This window comes from Hypanus sabinus, chromosome 17 (genome assembly GCF_030144855.1).
Source record: "Hypanus sabinus isolate sHypSab1 chromosome 17, sHypSab1.hap1, whole genome shotgun sequence".
NCBI classification, from domain to species: Eukaryota; Metazoa; Chordata; class Chondrichthyes; order Myliobatiformes; family Dasyatidae; genus Hypanus; species Hypanus sabinus.
This window is the reverse complement of record NC_082722.1, coordinates 21450259-21466463: the sequence shown is the minus strand read 5'-3', so window position 1 is coordinate 21466463 and position 16205 is coordinate 21450259. Positions and strand designations below refer to the sequence as shown.

Sequence of the window (16205 nt, the reverse complement as noted above, 5' to 3'; positions counted from 1 at the left end):
AAGTGAACGAGGTCGTCAATGAATACTTCTCTTCAGTATTCACCAATGAGAAGGAAATTGATGACAATGAGGGCAATTTGAGTGAGGTTGATGTTCTGGAGCATATTGATATTAAGGGAGAAGAGGTGTTGGAGTTGCTAAAATAGATCAGGACAGATAAGACCCAGAGCGTGAAAGAATATTCCCCAGGCCGCTCCACGAGGCGAGGGAAGAGATTGCTGAGCCTGTGGCTAGGATCTTTATGTCCTCGATGTCCATGGGAAAGGTACTGGAGGATTGGAGGGAGGCGAATGTTGTACCCTTGTTCAAAAAAGGTAGTAGGGATTGTCTGCGTAATTATAGACCACTCAGCCTTACGTCTGTGGTGAGAAAACTGTTGGAAAAGATTCTTAGAGGTACAATCTATGGGCATTTGGAGACTCATGGTCTGATCAAGGACAGTCAGCATGTCTTTGTGAAGGGCAGATATTGTCTAACAAGGATGACTGATTTCTTTGAGGAGGTGACCAGGCATATAGATGAGGGGAGTGTAGTGGATGTGATCTACATGGATTTTAGTAAGGCATCTGACAAGGTACAACTCTGTAGGCTAATTCAGAAAGTCAGAAACCATGGGATCCAGGGAAGTTTGGCCAGGAGGATTCAGAATTTGCTTGCCTGCAGAAAGCAGAGGGTTGTGGTGGAGGGAGTACATTTGGATTGGAGGGTTGCGACTAGTGGTGTCGCACAAGGATCAGTTCTGGGAACTCTACTTTTCGTGATTTGTATTAACAACCTGGATATGGGGGTGGAAGAGTGAGTTGGCAAGTTTGCAGATGACACAAACGTTAGTGGTGTTGTAGATTGTGTAGAGGATTGTCTAAGATTGCAGACAGACATCGATAGGATGCTGAAGTGTGCTGAGAAGTGGCATATGGAGTTCAACCCAGAGAAGTGTGATTTGCCACACTTTGGAAGGATAAAAGCCAAGGCAGAGTTCAAAGAAAATGGCAGGATACTTGGAAGACTGGGGGAGCAGAGAGATCAGGGGGTACATGTCCACAGATCCGTGAAAGTTGCCTGACAGGTATATAGAGTATTTAAAAAAGATTATGGAGTATCAGTTTTCAGAAGTCAAAGGATAGATTTTAACAGTCAAGAGGTAATGTTGCAGCTCTCTAAAATTCTGGTTAGGGCACCCTTGGAGTACTGTGTCCAGTTCTGGTCGCCTCATAGTAGAAAGGATGTGGAACAATTGGAAAGGGTACTAAGGAGATTTACCATGAAGGTGCCTGCTATGCAATATGATCAGAGATGTAGGGAGCTAGGGCTTTACTCTCTGGTGAGAAGGAGGATGAGACTAGATATAATAAGGAATAGATAGAGTGGACAGACAGCACCTCATCCCCAGGGCAACACTGCTAATTCCAAGACGACATGGCTTTCTGTTAAGGGGTGTGAGGTTCAAGGGGGATATTTGAGGAAGGTTTTGGTGCGTGGAATTCTCTGCCTGATTCAGTGTTAGAGGCAGATGCACTAGTGAAATTTAAGAGACTACTAAACAGGTATATGGAGGAATTTAAGCTGGAGGGTTAATTGGGAGGCAGGGGTTAAGTGTCAGCACAACATTGTGAGCCGAAAGTCTGTACTGTGCTGTATTGTTTGATGTTCTGTGATCTAAGTGATTACAATTTTGGGGTTGGGCTGCGGGAGATGATCAACAGGAAGATATATTGTAAATTTCCACCTCGGACATTATGGTACATGGTCCAGACACAATGTGAGGCCAGTGGTGCTCTGGTTGTCAGGTGGGATCCTACAAACTGATCACCAGCTGTGACCATGTGTGTGAGGTGACTGAATCTTACCCATGATGCACCATGTCCTCAGCGATTTCCTCCAATATTGATCCCATGAGCAATCTCTTCCCACAGTGACATCACGGTGATCAACAACCAACTCCCTAACATTAGATCGTGTTTACTTTTCTCTTACAGAGGACTGCAAATGTGCATGTTGCAAAGGTCAGTAACTGGATTTTTAATATCACAAGAAACATTCAGCTCTTTGAATCCATTCCCATTTAACCATTTTATGACAAATACCAATGTTCGTTCAGGAAATTTTACAATTCTTAACTTGATTTTTCATCTACATGTTTTCACAAAGTAAATCAGAATGAAATATAGTGCAGAAGGAAAACACCAAGGCATTCTTGAAATATGTGAAGAGCAAAAGGTTGACAGGAGTGAAGATAGGATCAATTAGAGTTAAAGCTGGGAAGATGCTCCTGGAGGCTGTGGAATTGAACAAGGTCCTCAATGAATACTTCTCTTTGGTATTCACCAATGAGAAGGAACTTGATGACAGTGAGGACAATTTGAGTGAGGTTGATGATCTGGAGCACATTGATATTAAGGAAGAAGAGCTGTTGGAGTTGCTAAAATAGATCAGGACGGATAAGTCCCCAGGATTGACAGAATACACACCAGTCTGCTCCACGAGGCAAGCGAGGAGATTGCTGAGCCTCTGGCTAGGAACTTTATGTCCTCAATGTCCATGGGAAAGATACCAGTGGATTGGAGAGAGGTGAATGTTGTTCCCTTGTTCAAAAAAGAAGTAGGGATGGTCCATGTAATTATAGATCAGTGAGTCTTATGTCTGTGGTGAGTCAGCTTTTGGAAAAGATTCTTAGAGATAGAATCTATGGGCATTTAGAGACTCATGGTCTGATCAGGGTCAGTCAGCATGGCTTTGTGAAGGGCAGATGTTGTCTAACAAGCCTGATTGATTTCTTTGAGGAGGTAACCAGCCATATAGATGAGGTTAGTGCAGTAAGTGTGATCAACATGGATTTTTGTAAGGCTTTTGATGAAGTACCACACAGTAGGCTTATTCAGAAAGTCAGAAGGCATGCAATCCAGGGAAGCTTGGCCAGGAGGATTCTGAATTGGCTTGCTTGCAGAAAGTAGAGGGTCATGGAGGAGGGAGTACATTTGGATTAGAGGGTTGTGACTAGTGGTGTCCCACAAGGTTCGGTTCTGTGAACTCTACGTTTTGTGATTTGTATTAACGACCTGGATATGGGGGTGTAAGGGTGATTTGGCAAGTTTGCAGATGACGCAAATGTTGGTGTTGTTGTAGATTGTGTAGAGGATCGTCGAAGATTGCAGAGAGACATTGAGAGGATGCAGAAGTGGGCTGAGAAGTGGCAGATGGAGTTCAACCCAGAGAAGTGAGAGTTGGCTCAGTTTGGAAGGAAAATCTCCAAGGCAGAGTTCAAAGTTATTGGCAGGAGTCTGGAGGAGCAGAGGGACCTGGGTGTACGTGTCCACAGATCTGTGAAAGATGCCTGACAGGCTGCTATAGTATTTAAGAAAGCTTATGGAGTATTAGTTTTCATAAGTCGCGGGATAGTGTTTACGAGTCACGAGGTAATGATGCAGCTCTCTAAAATTCTGGTTAGGGCACCGTTGGAGTACTGTGTCCAGTTCTGGTCGCCTCACAGTAGAAAGGATGTGGAACAATTGGAAAAGGTACAAAGGAGATTTACCATGATGGTGCCTGCCATGCAATATGATCAGAGATTTAGTGAGCTCGGGCTTTACTCTCTGGAGAGAAGGAGGATGAAACAAGATATAATAAGGAAAAGATAGAGTGGACAGACAGCAGCTCATCCCCAGGGCAACCCTGCTAAATCCAAGACGACATGGCTTTCTGTTAAGGGCTGGGAAGTTCAAGGGGGATATTTGAGGAAGGTATTTTACTCAGAGAGTGTCTGGTGCATGGAATTCTCTGCCTGAATCAGTGTTAGATGCAGATACTCTAGTGAAATTTAAGAGACTACTAGACAGGTATATGGAGGAATTTAAGCTGGAGGGTTATTTGGGAGGCAGGGTTTAAGTGTCGGCACAACTTAGTGAGCCGAAAGCCTGTACTGTGCTGTATTGTTTGATGTTCTGTGATCTAAGTGATTACAATTTTGGTGGTGGGCTGCGGGAGATGATCAGCAGGTAGATATATTGTAACTTCCCACCTCGGGCATTATGGTGCATGGTCCAGACACAGTGTGAGGCCAGTGGTGCTCTGGTTGTCAGGTGTGATCCTACAAACTGATCACCAGCTGTGACCATGTGTGTGAGGTGACTGAATCTTACCCATGATGCACCATGTCCTCAGCGCTTTCCTCCAATATTGATCCCATGAGCAATCTCTTCCCACAGTGACGTCACGGTGATCATCAATCAACTCCCTAACATTATATCGTGTTTACTTTTCTCTTACAGAGGACTGCAAATGTGCATGTTGCAAAGGTCAGTAACTGGATTTTTAATATCACAAGAAACATTCAGCTCTTTGAATCCATTCCCATTTAACCATTTTATGACAAATACCAATGTTTGTTCAGGAAATTTTACAATTCTTAACTTGATTTTTCATCTACATGTTTTCACAAAGTAAATCAGAATGAAATATAGTGCAGAAGGAAAACTCCAAGGCATTCTTGAAATATGTGAAGATTTTCAGGTTGACAGTAGTGAAGATAAGATCAATTAGAGTTAAAGCTGGGAAGATGCTCCTGGAGGCTGTGGAATTGAGCAATGTCCTCAATGAATACTTCTCTTTGGTATTCACCAATGAGAAGGTACTTGATGACAGTGAGGACAATTTGAGTGAGGTTGATGTTCTGGAGCATATTGATATTAAGGGAGAAGAGCTGTTGGAGTTGCTAAAATAGATCAGGATGGAAAAGTCCCCGGGATTGACAGAATACACACCAGTCTGCTTCTCGAGGCAAGCGAGGAGATTGCTGAGCCTCTGGCTAGGAACGTTATGTCCTCAATGTCCATGGGAAAGATACCGGTGGATTGGAGAGAGGCGAATGTTGTTCCCTTGTTCAAAAACGAAGGAGGGATGGTCCATGTAATTATAGATCAGTGAGTCTTATGTCTGCGTTGAGTGAGCTGTTGGAAAAGATTCTCAGAGATAGAATCTATGGGCATTTAGAGACTCATGGTCTGATCAGGGAGAGTCAGCATGGCTTTGTGAAGGGCAGATGTTGTATAACAAGCTTCATTGATTTCTTTGAGGAGGTAACCAGCCATATAGAGGAGGGTAGTGCAGTAAGTGTGATCAACATGGATTTTTGTAATGCTTTTTACAAAGTACCACACAGTAGGCTTATTCAGAAAGTCAGAAGGCATGCAATCCAGGGAAGTTTGGCCAGGAGGATTCTGAATTGGCTTGCTTGCAGAAAGTAGAGGGTCATGGAAGAGGGAGTACATTTGGATTGGAGGGTTTTGAGTAGTGGTGTCCCACAAGGTTCGGTTCTGTGAACTCTACGTTTTGTGATTTGTATTAACGACCTAGATATGGGGGTGTAAGGGTGATTTGGCAAGTTTGCAGATGACACAAATGTTGGTGTTGTTGTAGATGGTGTAGAGGATTGTCGAAGATTGCAGAGAAACATTGAGAGGATGCAGAAGTGGGCTGAAAAGTGGCAGATGGAGTTCAACCCAGAGAAGTGAGAGTTGGCTCAGTTTGGAAGGAAAATCTCCAAGGCAGAGTTGAAAGTTATTGGCAGGAGTCTGGAGGAGCAGAGGGACCTGGGTGTACATGTCCACAGAACTGTGAAAGATGCCTGACAGGCAGGTAGAGTATTTAAGAAAGCTTATGGAGTATTAGTTTTCATAAGTCGAGGGATAGTGTTTACGAGTCACGAGGTAATGATGCAGCTCTCTAAAATTCTGGTTAGGGCACCGTTGGAGTACTGTGTCCAGTTCTGGTCGCCTCATAGTAGAAAGCATGTGGAACAATTGGAAAGGGTACAAAGGAGATTCACCATGATGGTGCCTGCTATTCAATATGATCAGAGATTTAGTGAGCTAGGGCCTTTCTCTCTGGAGAGAAGAAGGATGAGACGAGATATGATAGAGGTACACAAGATACTATGAGGAACAGATACAGTGGACAATCAGAGCCTCATCCCCTTGGCACCACTGCTCAATAGAAGAGGACATGGCTTTAAGTTAAGGGGTGGGAAGTTCAAGGGGGATATCAGAGGAAGGTTTTTTGCTCAGAGAGTGGCTGGTGCATGGAATTCTTTGCTGAATCAGTGTTGGAGGCAGATACACTAGTGAAACTTAAGAGACTACTAGAAAGGAATATGGAGGAATTTATGCTGTTGGGTATTATGGGTGGCAGGATTTAAGCATCAGCAAAACATTGTGAGCCGAATGCCTGTACTGTGCTGTATTGTTCGATGTTCAATGTTCTAAGTGATTACAATTTTGGGTGTTGGCCGTGGGAGATGATCAGCAGGAAGATATATTGTAACTACCCACCTCGGGCATTATATTACATGGTCCAGAGACAGCGTGAGGCCAGTGGTGCTCTGTTTGTCAGGTAGGATCCTACAAACTGATCACCAGCTGTGACCATGTGTGTGAGGTGACTGAATCTTACCCATGATGCACCATGTCCTCAGCGCTTTCCTCCAATATTGATCCCATGAGCAATCTCTTCCCACAGTGACGTCACGGTGATCAACAACCAACTCCCTAACATTATATCGTGTTTACTTTTCTCTTACAGAGGTCTGCAAATGTGAATGTTGCAAAGGTCAGTAACTGGATTGTTAATATCACAAGAAACATTCAGCTCTTTGAATCCATTCCCATTTAACCATTTTATGACAAATACCAATGTTCGTTCAGGAAATTTTACAATTCTTAACTTGATTTTTCATCTACATGTTTTCACAAAGTAAATCAGAATGAAATATAGTGCAGAAGGAAAACTCCAAGGCATTCTTGAAATATGTGAAGAGCAAAAGGTTGACAGGAGTGAAGATAGGATCAATTAGAGTTAAAGCTGGGAAGATGCTCCTGGAGGCTGTGGAATTGAGCAAGGTCCTCAATGAATACTTCTCTTTGGTATTTACCAATGAGAAGGAACTTGATGACAGTGAGGACAATTTGTGTGAGGTTGATGTTCTGGAGCATATTGATATTAAGGGAGAAGAGCTGTTGGAGTTGCTAAAATAGATCAGGACGGATAAGTCCCCGGGATTGACAGAATACACACCAGTCTGCTCCACGAGGCAAGCGAGGAGATTGCAGAGCCTCTGGCTAGGAACTTTATGTCCTCAATGTCCATGGGAAAGATACCGGTGGATTGGAGAGAGGCGAATGTTGTTCCCTTGTTCAAAAACGAAGGAGGGATGGTCCATGTAATTATAGATCAGTGAGTCTTATGTCTGCGTTGAGTGAGCTGTTGGAAAAGATTCTCAGAGATAGAATCTATGGGCATCTAGAGACTCATGGTCTGATCAGGGAGAGTCAGCATGTCTTTGTGAAGGACAGATATTGTCTAACAAGCCTGATTGATTTCTTTGAGGAGGTGACCAGGCATATAGATCAGGGTAGTGCAGTGGATGTTATCGACATGGATTTTTGTAAAGCTTTTGACAAAGTACCACACAGTTGGCTTATTCGGAAAGTCAGAATGAATACAATCCAGGGAAGCTTGGCCAGGAGGATTCTGAATTGGCTTGCTTGCAGAAAGTAGAGGGTCATGGAAGAGGGAGTACATTTGGATTGGAGGGTTTTGAGTAGTGGTGTCCCACAAGGTTCGGTTCTGTGAACTCTACGTTTTGTGATTTGTATTAACGACCTGGATATGGGGGTGTAAGGGTGATTTGGCAAGTTTTTCAGATGACACAAATGTTGGTGTTGTTGTAGATGGTGTAGAGGATTGTCGAAGATTGCAGAGAGACATTGAAAGGATGCCGAAGTGGGCTGAGAATTGGCAGATGGAGTTCAACCCAGAGAAGTGAGAGTTGGCTCAGTTTGGAAGGAAAATCTCCAAGGCAGAGTTCAAAGTTATTGGCAGGAGTCTGGAGGAGCAGAGGGATCTGGGTGTACATGTCCACAGATCTGTGAAAGATGCCTGACAGGCAGGTAGATTATTTAAGAAAGCTTATGGAGTATTAGTTTTCATAAGTCGAGGGATAGTGTTTACGAGTCACGAGGTAATGATGCAGCTCTCTAAAATTCTGGTTAGGGCACCGTTGGAGTACTGAGTCCAGTTCTGGTCGCCTCACAGTAGAAAGGATGTGGAACAATTGGAAAAGGTACAAAGGAGAATTACCATGATGGTGCCTGCCATGTAATATGATCAGAGATTTAGTGAGCTCAGTCTTTACTCTCTGGAGAGAAGGAGGATGAGACAAGATATAATAAGGAAAAGATAGAGTGGACAGACAGCAGCTCATCCCCAGGGCAACACTGCTAAATCCAAGACGACATGGCTTTCTGTTAAGGGGTGGGAAGTTCAAGGGGCATATTTGAGGAAGGTATTTTACTCAGAGAGTGGCTGGTGCATGGAATTCTCTGCCTGAATCAGTGTTAGATGCAGATACACTAGTGAAATTTAAGAGACTACTAGACAGGTATATGGAGGAATTTAAGCTGGAGGGTTATTTGGGAGGCAGGGTTTAAGTGTCGGCACAACATAGTGAGCTGAAAGCCTGTACTGTGCTGTATTGTTTGATGTTATGTGATCTAAGTGATTACAATTTTGGGGGTGGGCTGTGGGAGATGATCAGCAGGTAGATATATTGTAACTTCCCACCTCGGGCGTTATGGTGCATGGTCCAGACAAAGTGTGAAGCCAGTGGTGCTCTGGTTGTCAGGTGTGATCCTACAAACTGATCACCAGCTGTGACCATGTGTGTGAGGTGACTGAATCTTACCCATGATGCACCGTGTCCTCAGCGCTTTCCTCCAATATTGATCCCATGAGCAATCTCTTCCCACAGTGACGTCACGGTGATCAACAACCAACTCCCTAACATTAGATCGTGTTTACTTTTCTCTTACAGAGGACTGCAAATGTGCATGTTGCAAAGGTCAGTAACTGGATTGTTAATATCACAAGAAACATTCAGCTCTTTGAATCCATTCCCATTTAACCATTTTATGACAAATACCAATGTTTGTTCAGGAAATTTTACAATTATTAACTTGATTTTTCATCTACATGTTTTCACAAAGTAAATCAGAATGAAATATAGTGCAGAAGGAAAACTCCAAGGCATTCTTGAAATATGTGAAGAGCAAAAGGTTGACAGGAGTGAAGATAGGATCAATTAGAGTTAAAGCTGGGAAGATGCTCCTGGAGGCTGTGGAATTGAGCAAGGTCCTCAATGAATACTTCTCTTTGGTATTTACCAATGAGAAGGAACTTGATGACAGTGAGGACAATTTGAGTGAGGTTGATGTTCTGGAGCATATTGATATTAAGGGAGAAAAGCTGTTGGAGTTGCTAAAATAGATCAGGACGGATAAGTCCCCAGGATTGACAGAATACACACCAGTCTGCTCCACGAGGCAAGCGAGGAGATTGCTGAGCCTCTGGCTAGGAGCTTTATGTCCTCAATGTCCATGGGAAAGATACCGGTGGATTGGAGAGAGGCGAATGTTGTTCCCTTGTTCAAAAAAGAAGTAGGGAGAGTTCATGTAATTATAGATCAGTGAGTCTTATGTCTGCGTTGAGTCAGCTGTTGGAAAAGATTCTCAGAGATAGAATCTATGGGCATTTAGAGACTCATGGTCTGATCAGGGAGAGTCAGCATGTCTTTGTGAAGGACAGGTATTGTCTAACAAGCCTGATTGATTTCTTTGAGGAGGTGACCAGGCATATAGATCAGGGTAGTGCAGTGGATGTTATCGACATGGATTTTTGTAAAGCTTTTGACAAAGTACCACACAGTTGGCTTATTCGGAAAGTCAGAATGAATACAATCCAGGGAAGCTTGGCCAGGAGGATTCTGAATTGGCTTGCTTGCAGAAAGTAGAGGGTCATGGAAGAGGGAGTACATTTGGATTGGAGGGTTTTGAGTAGTGGTGTCCCACAAGGTTCGGTTCTGTGAACTCTACGTTTTGTGATTTGTATTAACGACCTGGATATGGGGGTGTAAGGGAGATTTGGCAAGTTTTTCAGATGACACAAATGTTGGTGTTGTTGTAGATGGTGTAGAGGATTGTCGAAGATTGCAGAGAGACATTGAAAGGATGCCGAAGTGGGCTGAGAATTGGCAGATGGAGTTCAACCCAGAGAAGTGAGAGTTGGCTCAGTTTGGAAGGAAAATCTCCAAGGCAGAGTTCAAAGTTATTGGCAGGAGTCTGGAGGAGCAGAGGGATCTGGGTGTACATGTCCACAGATCTGTGAAAGATGCCTGACAGGCAGGTAGATTATTTAAGAAAGCTTATGGAGTATTAGTTTTCATAAGTCGAGGGATAGTGTTTACGAGTCACGAGGTAATGATGCAGCTCTCTAAAATTCTGGTTAGGGCACCGTTGGAGTACTGAGTCCAGTTCTGGTCGCCTCACAGTAGAAAGGATGTGGAACAATTGGAAAAGGTACAAAGGAGAATTACCATGATGGTGCCTGCCATGTAATATGATCAGAGATTTAGTGAGCTCAGTCTTTACTCTCTGGAGAGAAGGAGGATGAGACAAGATATAATAAGGAAAAGATAGAGTGGACAGACAGCAGCTCATCCCCAGGGCAACACTGCTAAATCCAAGACGACATGGCTTTCTGTTAAGGGGTGGGAAGTTCAAGGGGCATATTTGAGGAAGGTATTTTACTCAGAGAGTGGCTGGTGCATGGAATTCTCTGCCTGAATCAGTGTTAGATGCAGATACACTAGTGAAATTTAAGAGACTACTAGACAGGTATATGGAGGAATTTAAGCTGGAGGGTTATTTGGGAGGCAGGGTTTAAGTGTCGGCACAACATAGTGAGCTGAAAGCCTGTACTGTGCTGTATTGTTTGATGTTATGTGATCTAAGTGATTACAATTTTGGGGGTGGGCTGTGGGAGATGATCAGCAGGTAGATATATTGTAACTTCCCACCTCGGGCGTTATGGTGCATGGTCCAGACAAAGTGTGAGGCCAGTGGTGCTCTGGTTGTCAGGTGTGATCCTACAAACTGATCACCAGCTGTGACCATGTGTGTGAGGTGACTGAATCTTACCCATGATGCACCGTGTCCTCAGCGCTTTCCTCCAATATTGATCCCATGAGCAATCTCTTCCCACAGTGACGTCACGGTGATCAACAACCAACTCCCTAACATTAGATCGTGTTTACTTTTCTCTTACAGAGGACTGCAAATGTGCATGTTGCAAAGGTCAGTAACTGGATTGTTAATATCACAAGAAACATTCAGCTCTTTGAATCCATTCCCATTTAACCATTTTATGACAAATACCAATGTTTGTTCAGGAAATTTTACAATTATTAACTTGATTTTTCATCTACATGTTTTCACAAAGTAAATCAGAATGAAATATAGTGCAGAAGGAAAACTCCAAGGCATTCTTGAAATATGTGAAGAGCAAAAGGTTGACAGGAGTGAAGATAGGATCAATTAGAGTTAAAGCTGGGAAGATGCTCCTGGAGGCTGTGGAATTGAGCAAGGTCCTCAATGAATACTTCTCTTTGGTATTTACCAATGAGAAGGAACTTGATGACAGTGAGGACAATTTGTGTGAGGTTGATGTTCTGGAGCATATTGATATTAAGGGAGAAGAGCTGTTGGAGTTGCTAAAATAGATCAGGACGGATAAGTCCCCGGGATTGACAGAATACACACCAGTCTGCTCCACGAGGCAAGCGAGGAGATTGCTGAGCCTCTGGCTAGGAACGTTATGTCCACAATGTCCATGGGAAAGATACCGGTGGATTGGAGAGAGGCAAATATTGTTCCCTTGTTCAAAAAAGAAGTAGGGATGGTCCATGTAATTATAGATCAGTGAGTCTTATGTCTGCGTTGTGTGAGCTGTTGGAAAAGATTCTCAGAGATAGAATTTATGGGTATTTAGAGACTCATGGTCTGATCAGGGAGAGTCAGCATGGCTTTGTGAAGAGCAGATGTTGTCTAACAAGCTTCATTGATTTCGTTGAGGAGGTAACCAGCCATATAGAGGAGGGTAGTGCAGTAAGTGTGATCAACATGGATTTTTGTAATGCTTTTTACAACGTACCACACAGTAGGCTTATTCAGAAAGTCAGAAGGCATGCAATCCAGGGAAGTTTGGCCAGGAGGATTCTGAATTGGCTTGCCTGCAGAAAGTAGAGGGTCATGGAAGAGGGAGTACATTTGGATTGGAGGGTTTTGACTAGTGGTGTCCCACAAGGTTCGGTTCTGTGAACTCTACGTTTTGTGATTTGTATTAACGACCTGGATATGGGGGTGTAAGGGTGATTTGGCAAGTTTGCAGATGACAGAAATGTATGGTGTTGTTTTAGATGGTGTAGAGGATTGTCGAAGATTGCAGAGAGACATTGAGAGGATGCAGAAGTGGGCTGAGAATTGGCAGATAGAGTTCAACCCAGAGAAGTGAGAGTTGGCTCAGTTTGGAAGGAAAAACTCCAAGGCAGAGTTCAAAGTTATTGGCAGGAGTCTGGAGAAGCAGAGGGATCTGGTGTACATGTCCACAGATCTGTGAAAGATGCCTGACAGGCAGGTAGAGTATTTAAGAAAGCTTATGGAGTATTAGTTTTCATAAGTCGAGGGATAGTGTTTACGAGTCACGAGGTAATGATGCAGCTCTCTAAAATTCTGGTTAGGGCACCGTTGGAGTACTGAGTCCAGTTCTGGTCGCCTCACAGTAGAAAGGATGTGGAACAATTGGAAAAGGTACAAAGGAGAATTACCATGATGGTGCCTGCCATGTAATATGATCAGAGATTTAGTGAGCTCAGTCTTTACTCTCTGGAGAGAAGGAGGATGAGACAAGATATAATAAGGAAAAGATAGAGTGGACAGACAGCAGCTCATCCCCAGGGCAACACTGCTAAATCCAAGACGACATGGCTTTCTGTTAAGGGGTGGGAAGTTCAAGGGGCATATTTGAGGAAGGTATTTTACTCAGAGAGTGGCTGGTGCATGGAATTCTCTGCCTGAATCAGTGTTAGATGCAGATACACTAGTGAAATTTAAGAGACTACTAGACAGGTATATGGAGGAATTTAAGCTGGAGGGTTATTTGGGAGGCAGGGTTTAAGTGTCGGCACAACATAGTGAGCTGAAAGCCTGTACTGTGCTGTATTGTTTGATGTTATGTGATCTAAGTGATTACAATTTTGGGGGTGGGCTGTGGGAGATGATCAGCAGGTAGATATATTGTAACTTCCCACCTCGGGCGTTATGGTGCATGGTCCAGACAAAGTGTGAAGCCAGTGGTGCTCTGGTTGTCAGGTGTGATCCTACAAACTGATCACCAGCTGTGACCATGTGTGTGAGGTGACTGAATCTTACCCATGATGCACCGTGTCCTCAGCGCTTTCCTCCAATATTGATCCCATGAGCAATCTCTTCCCACAGTGACGTCACGGTGATCAACAACCAACTCCCTAACATTAGATCGTGTTTACTTTTCTCTTACAGAGGACTGCAAATGTGCATGTTGCAAAGGTCAGTAACTGGATTGTTAATATCACAAGAAACATTCAGCTCTTTGAATCCATTCCCATTTAACCATTTTATGACAAATACCAATGTTTGTTCAGGAAATTTTACAATTATTAACTTGATTTTTCATCTACATGTTTTCACAAAGTAAATCAGAATGAAATATAGTGCAGAAGGAAAACTCCAAGGCATTCTTGAAATATGTGAAGAGCAAAAGGTTGACAGGAGTGAAGATAGGATCAATTAGAGTTAAAGCTGGGAAGATGCTCCTGGAGGCTGTGGAATTGAGCAAGGTCCTCAATGAATACTTCTCTTTGGTATTTACCAATGAGAAGGAACTTGATGACAGTGAGGACAATTTGAGTGAGGTTGATGTTCTGGAGCATATTGATATTAAGGGAGAAAAGCTGTTGGAGTTGCTAAAATAGATCAGGACGGATAAGTCCCCGGGATTGACAGAATACACACCAGTCTGCTCCACGAGGCAAGCGAGGAGATTGCTGAGCCTCTGGCTAGGAACGTTATGTCCTCAATGTCCATGGGAAAGATACCGGTGGATTGGAGAGAGGCGAATGTTGTTCCCTTGTTCAAAAAAGAAGTAGGGAGAGTTCATGTAATTATAGATCAGTGAGTCTTATGTCTGCGTTGAGTCAGCTGTTGGAAAAGATTCTCAGAGATAGAATCTATGGGCATTTAGAGACTCATGGTCTGATCAGGGAGAGTCAGCATGTCTTTGTGAAGGACAGGTATTGTCTAACAAGCCTGATTGATTTCTTTGAGGAGGTGACCAGGCATATAGATCAGGGTAGTGCAGTGGATGTTATCGACATGGATTTTTGTAAAGCTTTTGACAAAGTACCACACAGTTGGCTTATTCGGAAAGTCAGAATGAATACAATCCAGGGAAGCTTGGCCAGGAGGATTCTGAATTGGCTTGCTTGCAGAAAGTAGAGGGTCATGGAAGAGGGAGTACATTTGGATTGGAGGGTTTTGAGTAGTGGTGTCCCACAAGGTTCGGTTCTGTGAACTCTACGTTTTGTGATTTGTATTAACGACCTGGATATGGGGGTGTAAGGGAGATTTGGCAAGTTTTTCAGATGACACAAATGTTGGTGTTGTTGTAGATGGTGTAGAGGATTGTCGAAGATTGCAGAGAGACATTGAAAGGATGCCGAAGTGGGCTGAGAATTGGCAGATGGAGTTCAACCCAGAGAAGTGAGAGTTGGCTCAGTTTGGAAGGAAAATCTCCAAGGCAGAGTTCAAAGTTATTGGCAGGAGTCTGGAGGAGCAGAGGGATCTGGGTGTACATGTCCACAGATCTGTGAAAGATGCCTGACAGGCAGGTAGATTATTTAAGAAAGCTTATGGAGTATTAGTTTTCATAAGTCGAGGGATAGTGTTTACGAGTCACGAGGTAATGATGCAGCTCTCTAAAATTCTGGTTAGGGCACCGTTGGAGTACTGAGTCCAGTTCTGGTCGCCTCACAGTAGAAAGGATGTGGAACAATTGGAAAAGGTACAAAGGAGAATTACCATGATGGTGCCTGCCATGTAATATGATCAGAGATTTAGTGAGCTCAGTCTTTACTCTCTGGAGAGAAGGAGGATGAGACAAGATATAATAAGGAAAAGATAGAGTGGACAGACAGCAGCTCATCCCCAGGGCAACACTGCTAAATCCAAGACGACATGGCTTTCTGTTAAGGGGTGGGAAGTTCAAGGGGCATATTTGAGGAAGGTATTTTACTCAGAGAGTGGCTGGTGCATGGAATTCTCTGCCTGAATCAGTGTTAGATGCAGATACACTAGTGAAATTTAAGAGACTACTAGACAGGTATATGGAGGAATTTAAGCTGGAGGGTTATTTGGGAGGCAGGGTTTAAGTGTCGGCACAACATAGTGAGCTGAAAGCCTGTACTGTGCTGTATTGTTTGATGTTATGTGATCTAAGTGATTACAATTTTGGGGGTGGGCTGTGGGAGATGATCAGCAGGTAGATATATTGTAACTTCCCACCTCGGGCGTTATGGTGCATGGTCCAGACAAAGTGTGAGGCCAGTGGTGCTCTGGTTGTCAGGTGTGATCCTACAAACTGATCACCAGCTGTGACCATGTGTGTGAGGTGACTGAATCTTACCCATGATGCACCGTGTCCTCAGCGCTTTCCTCCAATATTGATCCCATGAGCAATCTCTTCCCACAGTGACGTCACGGTGATCAACAACCAACTCCCTAACATTAGATCGTGTTTACTTTTCTCTTACAGAGGACTGCAAATGTGCATGTTGCAAAGGTCAGTAACTGGATTGTTAATATCACAAGAAACATTCAGCTCTTTGAATCCATTCCCATTTAACCATTTTATGACAAATACCAATGTTTGTTCAGGAAATTTTACAATTATTAACTTGATTTTTCATCTACATGTTTTCACAAAGTAAATCAGAATGAAATATAGTGCAGAAGGAAAACTCCAAGGCATTCTTGAAATATGTGAAGAGCAAAAGGTTGACAGGAGTGAAGATAGGATCAATTAGAGTTAAAGCTGGGAAGATGCTCCTGGAGGCTGTGGAATTGAGCAAGGTCCTCAATGAATACTTCTCTTTGGTATTTACCAATGAGAAGGAACTTGATGACAGTGAGGACAATTTGTGTGAGGTTGATGTTCTGGAGCATATTGATATTAAGGGAGAAGAGCTGTTGGAGTTGCTAAAATAGATCAGGACGGATAAGTCCCCG

At 43.4% G+C, this 16205-nt stretch overlaps 1 protein-coding gene across 1 annotated transcript in view; it reads left to right on the top strand.

The window, feature by feature from the left end:
• Window positions 1-6577: 6577 nt before the first annotated feature.
• The window catches only part of LOC132406728 (adhesion G-protein coupled receptor G1-like), a 38293-nt gene continuing 28665 nt past the window's right edge, over window positions 6578-16205 (top strand). Inside the window, exons 1-3 of the mRNA XM_059992640.1 lie at window positions 6578-6600; window positions 11154-11180; window positions 13443-13469. The gene's annotated coding sequence lies outside the window, so the exon portion shown is untranslated. The remainder of the gene's footprint in view (window positions 6601-11153; window positions 11181-13442; window positions 13470-16205) is intronic.